This window comes from Ochotona curzoniae, unplaced genomic scaffold, assembly GCF_017591425.1.
Source record: "Ochotona curzoniae isolate NIBS_2020 unplaced genomic scaffold, NIBS_Ocur_1.0 scaffold_2453, whole genome shotgun sequence".
NCBI lineage: Eukaryota > Metazoa > Chordata > Mammalia > Lagomorpha > Ochotonidae > Ochotona > Ochotona curzoniae.
Genome location: NW_024467094.1, coordinates 32,254,478 through 32,261,473, shown reverse-complemented (window position 1 = coordinate 32,261,473; position 6,996 = coordinate 32,254,478). Strand labels below are relative to the sequence as shown.

The 6,996-nt window shown below is 55.9% G+C and overlaps 1 protein-coding gene across 2 annotated transcripts in view; it reads left to right on the top strand.

The window, feature by feature from the left end:
- The first annotated feature begins 4,148 nt into the window (after nt 1-4,148).
- Nucleotides 4,149-6,996, top strand: part of ACLY (ATP citrate lyase) — a 39,186-nt gene continuing 36,338 nt past the window's right edge. Inside the window, exon 1 of one of the 2 annotated variants that reach the window (XM_041001164.1) lies at nt 4,149-4,215. The gene's annotated coding sequence lies outside the window, so the exon portion shown is untranslated. Of the gene's footprint in view, nt 4,268-6,996 lie in introns of both variants that reach the window. The other variant, XM_041001163.1, reaches the window with a different exon arrangement.

Here is a 6,996-nt window from a genome sequence, read left to right as displayed (position 1 = left end):
CGTGCAAGGGGGAAAGTGGGGGCAGCAGCGTGGCAGAGTGGTCATGGCTGCTATCACCTGGTCTCCTGCAGTCCATGTGGGAGGTGCAGACTGAGGTCTAACTCCCAGCTTTGGTCCCAGCTCAGCTCCAGTGGCACTGGCATTTGAAGAATAAACTCACAGCTCTCTTTCTTTCCTCTCCACCCCACCTCTCAAATGTTTACAAATAATGTGCAATTTATTACACATTGTGTCCCCTAAAAGTGTTAAAAAATACAGTAAAAACACCGTAATTGTGTGTGTGGGTTTGGCAGTCTGTAAGACGCTTTATCATCTTAACACATCCCGGGGAACAGGGGGTTGGGGGGAACAGGCAATGCTTTCCTAGTTTCGCAGATAAAACACTAGGGTTGAGGGAGGTATCAAGGTTTGCCCCAGGTCACAGCACAAGGACCAGGCCTTGGGTTGCCTTGGCAGGCTGAACAGTTGTGAAATTGGATCCCAGCCTGATTCAGCTGCTTACTACCTGGGCTCCTTACATCACCTCTTCGTTTCTTCTTTTATTGTAAACTAGAACATCAGAGTAGAAACACATCTGGCACAAACAGGTATAGTTTGGCTAGATAATTATTAAATGAGTGCTCAGGTCAGTGAAGAGACACACCGCCTACAATAAGAATCCCTCCCCAGGCAGTTGCCACTTACCTTGTCATGACCCTGGTCAGAGCCCACATCCTCCGCTGCTTTCCCAGGCCACAAGCAGGGAGCTGGGTGGGAAGTGGGGTGATAGGATTATAACTGGCGCCCATATGGGATCTTGGTGTGTTCAAGGACTTTAGCTGCTAGGCCACTAGACTGCCCCGCCCCGCCAACCTCCCCGCCCCTCCCCCCCCCCCAATCTTGCCTTCTTACACTTAGTGTCTTGGAGTAAGACACCTTGTGTTTGGCAGAATTTGGCACCAGGGCCTCTGTTCCTGGCTGCTCTGTGAGATTTCTGAAACACATGCAAGAGGGACAGAAGGCCAAATGACAAACTCATCCCACGACAAGGTTCCACATGTCCTATTTCAAAGGCAAGCGCAACTGATCTGGAGTGGAGGGTGGCACTGGCTGCTGCTGAAATACGGAGGGGTTTGGCAGGAATGCAGCTGCTGGGGGGAGGGTGAGCACTGGTGATGTTTTCAGGAGAGGGACAGTGGAGTGGGGGCTGGCCATGGGCAGGAACCGGCCTGGAGTTGGTCCTATTTTTTGAGCAGGAATGCTCAAATTACCCAAAAGGGTAATTTCTGCCCAGGGAGCCACACTGCCTGGCCTTTGACTGTCCTGGGGCATTACCCTCTGTTTGTCCAGAAGCAGGGCTCTGGTTGCACCTGTACCTCCTTGGGGAATCCCCACCCCAGCACATATGGGCCAATGGCTCCAATGGGGGGCCTCAGTGCTGGGTTAGAGTAACGTTTATAATGGGGGGGCTACCGTTATGGCATGGCAGATTAAGTCACAGTCTGCCTTCATCTTCCTCCTCCCTCAACCCTTCCTCTACAGTGGCTTTGTCACATTCACAGTCCATTCTGGTGTTTATTCAGTCATGCATGCACTGAGTGGCTAACGTGTGTCTAGTCCCGTGCTAGGCACCAGGGATGCCAAAAACAACAGGGCACAATCTTAGCCCAATGAGGAAGGCCTGGTGGCCAGGGCCTTCATCTGGTGGCCAGGGCCTTCATCCCTCCTCCTTCTCCTACCCTGTGTAGCTTGTAGGGGATGAGCTGTGACCTGCTAGGGGATTGGAGTCATCATAAGGGACAGTAGTTCCTCCACAAGTAATGAGGGCTTTGCTGTGCTTTTCACCTAGTAAATGCTGGGCAAATATGAGCTCAAGCGGGTTAAAATAGGGAAGGAAGAAGTTAGCTGGGATTAAGCTTCTGGAGCTGAGGGGAGCAGGATGCCCAAAGCTTGGGTGTATAGATGCTACCTTGTGCACTGTGCATGCAGTGACATGGCCTTGCCCTCCAGCCTGCTGCAGAGGTTTATTCTCTCTCACTCTTCCTTCTTCCCTTCCTTTTTAAGATTTATCTATTTATTGGAAAGGTAGATTTACACAGAGGAAGAGAGACAGACAGAAAGAAAGATGTACCATCCCCTGGTTCACCTCCCAAATCGCCACAGTAGCTAAAGCTGAGCTGAGCCAGGAGCCAGGACGTTCCTCTGAGTCTCCTAGGAAGGTGCAGGAACCCAAGGGTTTGAGCCATCTTCCTCTACTTTTCCAGGCCATAGCAGGGAGCTGGTTAGGAAGCAGAGAACCCAGAACATGAACTGGCGCCTATATAGGATGCTGGCACTAGCAGGTAGAGGATTAATCTATTGAGCCACAGTACCAGCCCCAATTTGAAGTTGGGAGCCAGGAGCTTCTTCTGGATCTACTGCGCTGGTGTAGGATCCCAAGAAATTGGGCTATCCTCTGCTACTTTCCCAGGCCATAAGCAGAGAGCTGGATTGTAAATTGAGCAGTCAGGAGATGAACTGATGCCCATGTGAAATGTGGGTGTCATGGGGCACAGGATTGGCTTGCTGTACCACTAAGCTGGCCCATTAGGGGTGCCTGTTTCTAACCAGACAACAAATTGTGGCACAGATGAGCCCTCCTAAGTACAATTTCCTGGCTAACCACCAAGACCCAGAGGTGCTGACCCCCTAGATCAACTCTGGAACACCTTCATAGCATAGGTGGAATCTCCCTGGGGGGAAAGGTGACTTCCTGGGGACTTGGGCTAAGTGGAGTTGCATCCCTGCAGGGTTGGAAGGCTCTGGTAGACATCTCCCCCATCTTAGGTCCCAGAGGAGAGAGCAGATGTGGAGTAAGGAAGCAGGCAGTGACATCAGCAGGAGCCCTTGCTTCAGGCGTGGGTAGCAAGCTCAGCCATCCTCCAACTGGGTGCATGGGCCCCGCAGAGTTGTGGTCCATATGAGGCTTGTGTCATGGTTGTGGTGTGAGGGTGACTTTTCAGGCGTTGCTGTGGCCCAGTGTACCCTGCATACAGCGTACCCTGCATGCAGGGCTGACCCGTCCCCTGAGCTGGTTCCCTTCCTCAAGCTAGACAGCTGCAGGGCAGCCAGCAGCAGCTCAGGAGACCTACAGCACGAGGTGAGGGTGGAAATACAGCAGCAGAAAATTTATGTCCTGACTTCTAAGACTGTCTGCTATCAAAAATTCTGCACCTGTCAGACTGGGTGTCCCAGTTTTTGGTTTGGAAAATACGTTTGTCTTGCAAGTCTTGAGGAAGGGAGGGGTGACAATTCATTTTTCGCGTGCTCATGAAAGACACTAACAGTGTCTTCACTCCAGCTGACTTTTCAGCTCTCCCGATCTGCGCTGAGGTGAGTGGGCAGTGGAACCTTCTTGGCTCCACTCACTCTCCTTGTCCCGGGACCCTTATCCCACTCAGTGGTTTCATTGTTAGTGGTCTGGGTTCTCAGCCTCGGTGCTGGGTCAGAGTGAGTGGCATTTACGGTGGGAGGCTACTATTGTGGCACATCAGGTTAAGCTATGGCCTGCTTTCATCTGTCTTCTCCCTCAACCCTTTCCCTACAGTGGCTTCGTCCCATTCACAATTGCATTCTAGTGTTTGTTCATGCAATGTAGCGCGGAGTACTTTGGGGAAGGCCTAAGGTCTCCGTTGTTTAAAAAACGGATCTAAGCCACCGGACCTGATGTGATCACAAACCGACGTCAGCTTCTCCCCTGGGAGAGAAGAAGGGATCGCCAGGTCCCTGAAAACTGTGGGCAGCAGGTCTAGCCGACAACACCCCATCCCACCCCTCCCTCCAAGCCTTCCTCAGAGTAGCGGTGGGCCCAGCCCCTAAAGCGATCAGGCCACGGCCCCCAGCCCGGTAGGTTCTCCTTCCAGTCTAGCCCGGCCCATCTCCCCACCCGAGGCCCCGCCTCCGCCCGGCCGCAGCCTCGCCCTCTCCCAAGAGAAGGCACCAGCTAAGCCGTCTGGGGCGGGGAGGGTCGGCGAAGACTACAAGTCCCAGCAGGCCACGGGGGGTCACCCTTAGGGGCGTGGCTATGCCCGCAACGAATTGGGAGGAGTCCTGGCGCTCAGGCTAGGGAACGCGTGTGGCCAATCGCGGCGCCGCTCCCGCCGTGAGCCGATGGGGGCGGAGACAAGCCCGCCTGGGCCGGGACAAAAGCCGAATCCCGGGCGGCCGCCGGCGGCTGGAGCGCTCCGGGTGGTGAGGGTGAGCCGGTCCGGGTAGAGGGAGTGCCACGCGCCGACTTTCTCTCAGAGAGGTGAGTGTGGGCTGTTTTCGTCGGCGAGACCGACCCCCGACTGCCCGCCCTAGGAGCTTCCTGCTTCCCCACCCTCGACCCGGAACCGACTGGGTGGGTGTTCGCGCGCCCTCCCTGCACCTGCTTGGAAGTTTGGAGGGGGCTCAGCGTTGGGGTCGCTTTCTCACGGACCCCGGTGTGTGGCCGGGTGTGGATCCCTCCACTTTCCTCCTCTTCAGGCCCCCATTCTCCAGGGTTCTGATTCCCGCGAGTTTGCACGCGGCTTGCTCCCGTCGTCCTGCCTCCCTCCGCCGAATTGAGTTGGCCCCGAGCTGGCGCCCTCGCCTGCCCCGGTGACCACTGGATGACGAGGACGGGAAGCAGAAGCGATCACCCCATTCCAACCCCTCAGGACCTGAGCTCGGGCCCTTCCTCCCTAGTTCTGTGGAGAATGGGTTTGGCTGCGCTCCGGAGGGAGCAAGCGGGGCGTGCGCCACGCTGGGCGGGCCGCCCCGAGGTGCCGAGGCCTGGCCTAGCCGCAAGGACTTGGCGGGCAGAGTGGTGACGGCCCACAATGAACCCTCATCGCCCTGGGAGTGCCAGCCCTTAAATGACAGATGGCTGGGGTCACAGGCTCCTTGCCCACCCTGGACCCCTGCCGAGGCTGGGCTGAAGGATGCTACTGCCACGGCGGCCCTCCTTTGGAGCCTGGCAGGGGGCCAGTCCCGGCGCCCGCTGCTCTCCCTACTCTAGCCTTGGCAGATGCTGTGCAGTGCCAAGGGTTGGGGGGGGTGTCTTTGGAGGTCTGTCTAGCAGGGGATTCGGGATGCAGCGATAGGGAGGAATGTATAGCCTGGTGTGGTTCTCCGCCCACCATGCTTCAACTTTGTGCTTAGCCTCATGGATTCCTGAGTTATCCAGTGGGGGACAGTTGGTAGTTCCCAGCTGCCCAGAAGCTGTGTACCTCTTAGAAAACTGAATCCGTTTGCAGGGTGGTAACGGGAAGAAGTGCAGAGGTTGGGCAGTGTGATGGCTCTGAGTGCTGCAGCAGGGTCCACTGCCAAGGCTTCTGTCCCTTCCCTTGGCTCCCAGCAAGGCTAGTGCTCCCCAAAGCCTCTCTCCCTGTGGATGGGAGCCTGAAAATGTGTGCGCTCTCAGCCAGCCTCAGGGGCTTGCTCTCCCTTGTTGGTGCCAGAGGTCCCTTCCTGGGGACAGCTTCTGCTCTCAGTCACTAGTCCTGCAGGAGACCCCATGCAGCTCCTAAGGGGAGAGAGACAAAGGATGTGTTCCTGGGATGATTTCTGTCAAATGGTTGACAGATTGTGACCTGTTACCTGGTAACAGTTCTGGGGCTCAAGCTATGCCCTGGAATTGTGTGTGTGTTCCTGGTGTCATGGGCACAGTCCACTCACTACTGGGGAGATAAGAGTTTGGGGGAGTTCTCCAAACCCAGCTTGTCCACTTGGAATCTTGGTGTCATTGGAACTGTCGGTTGGTCTGTGGGCTCTCAGGTCACTGTCACCCATGAGCACCTGGAAGACACACACACAGCTGATTGTATGCACATCTTCCTGGGGTTTCCTTCAGATTCTTACCAGCCCAAGACCCCTGAGAGGTGATGAACTAGGGAGATTTCCAGAGTTACTGAAAGGCTAACCATTGTGAGGTACCCCTTCCAGGTCCACGGTCTTAGGGTCGGCGCTGGTGGGATACCTCCTCATCCTGTGAGGGCGTCCAAAAGTTAACAGTGTCCTGGTGGCAAGTCTCTTATTTTGGGAAGCTGGCAGATCTTTTATTTTGGGTCGCCTACCTCCCTGTCTTCTCACCCAAGCACCTGGGAGAGACCCCCTCCACCCACCAGAGGTGAGCTCTGGGAGCTGAGTTGGAGCAGGGGCTTCAGAAAATGGCAGAGGCCAGCTGTGAAGAACCCCTTGCTCTCTTTTTTCCTCCCCAAAGTGGGATCTGTGTCTGCCCTGGGAAGTGCCAGCCTCATTCACTGGTACCCTGAATGACAGTGTTAGACTTTCAGCAAGGGGCTGCTTGTCACATAGAGACAGCTGGGGTCGCCCCCCAGCCCCCTCCAGCGTCCTCTGCCCTGGGCCACACTCTGGGAGGGGGTAGGGAGTGTGCCCATTTGATTTCAGGACCAGTTTTTCTGGTCTGAATCAAGAAGGTTGAGAAATGGGGCTGGAGTGGGTGGGGGGTGGAGGACTGCTGGGCCGTGGGGCTGGATGAGGTGTCTCCTTCCGGAAGCTCACCCTGACTAGCAAAGGGTCACAAGTCATCCCAGGAGAAGGTCAGAAAAGGGACTGTCTCCATCAAGCCCTTTCTCAGATGCCCTGTTTTTGGGCCAGGCACCTGGCTGAACACACTCATTGTACGGGGCGGGAGACCAACTGGGAGGCCCAGGGAGGCAGCCCAGCCAGGATTAGAACCTGACGCCCCAGTGGCCTGGCCACTTGGGATGGGGGCTACAGAGTAGCCTGCCCAGGGCTTGGGGTGGATGCCAACCTTCCATGGTGTGTGTGAAGCAGCCAACTCCCCAGCCCCACCCTCTTTTATTATTTTGGCTTCACTTTCTCCCCAGCAAATTCAACAGCTTTGGATCTTTATGGGAGCAGCAGGTGTGACTTCCTGATTGGGCCAAGCCCTTGGCACGAGCGACTTGGTCTCCTTTCCCATCTCCCCCTCTGCCTATCCATTCCCCCATCTACTCTCTGCAGGTTGTTATGCACAGCACCTGGGGGGGG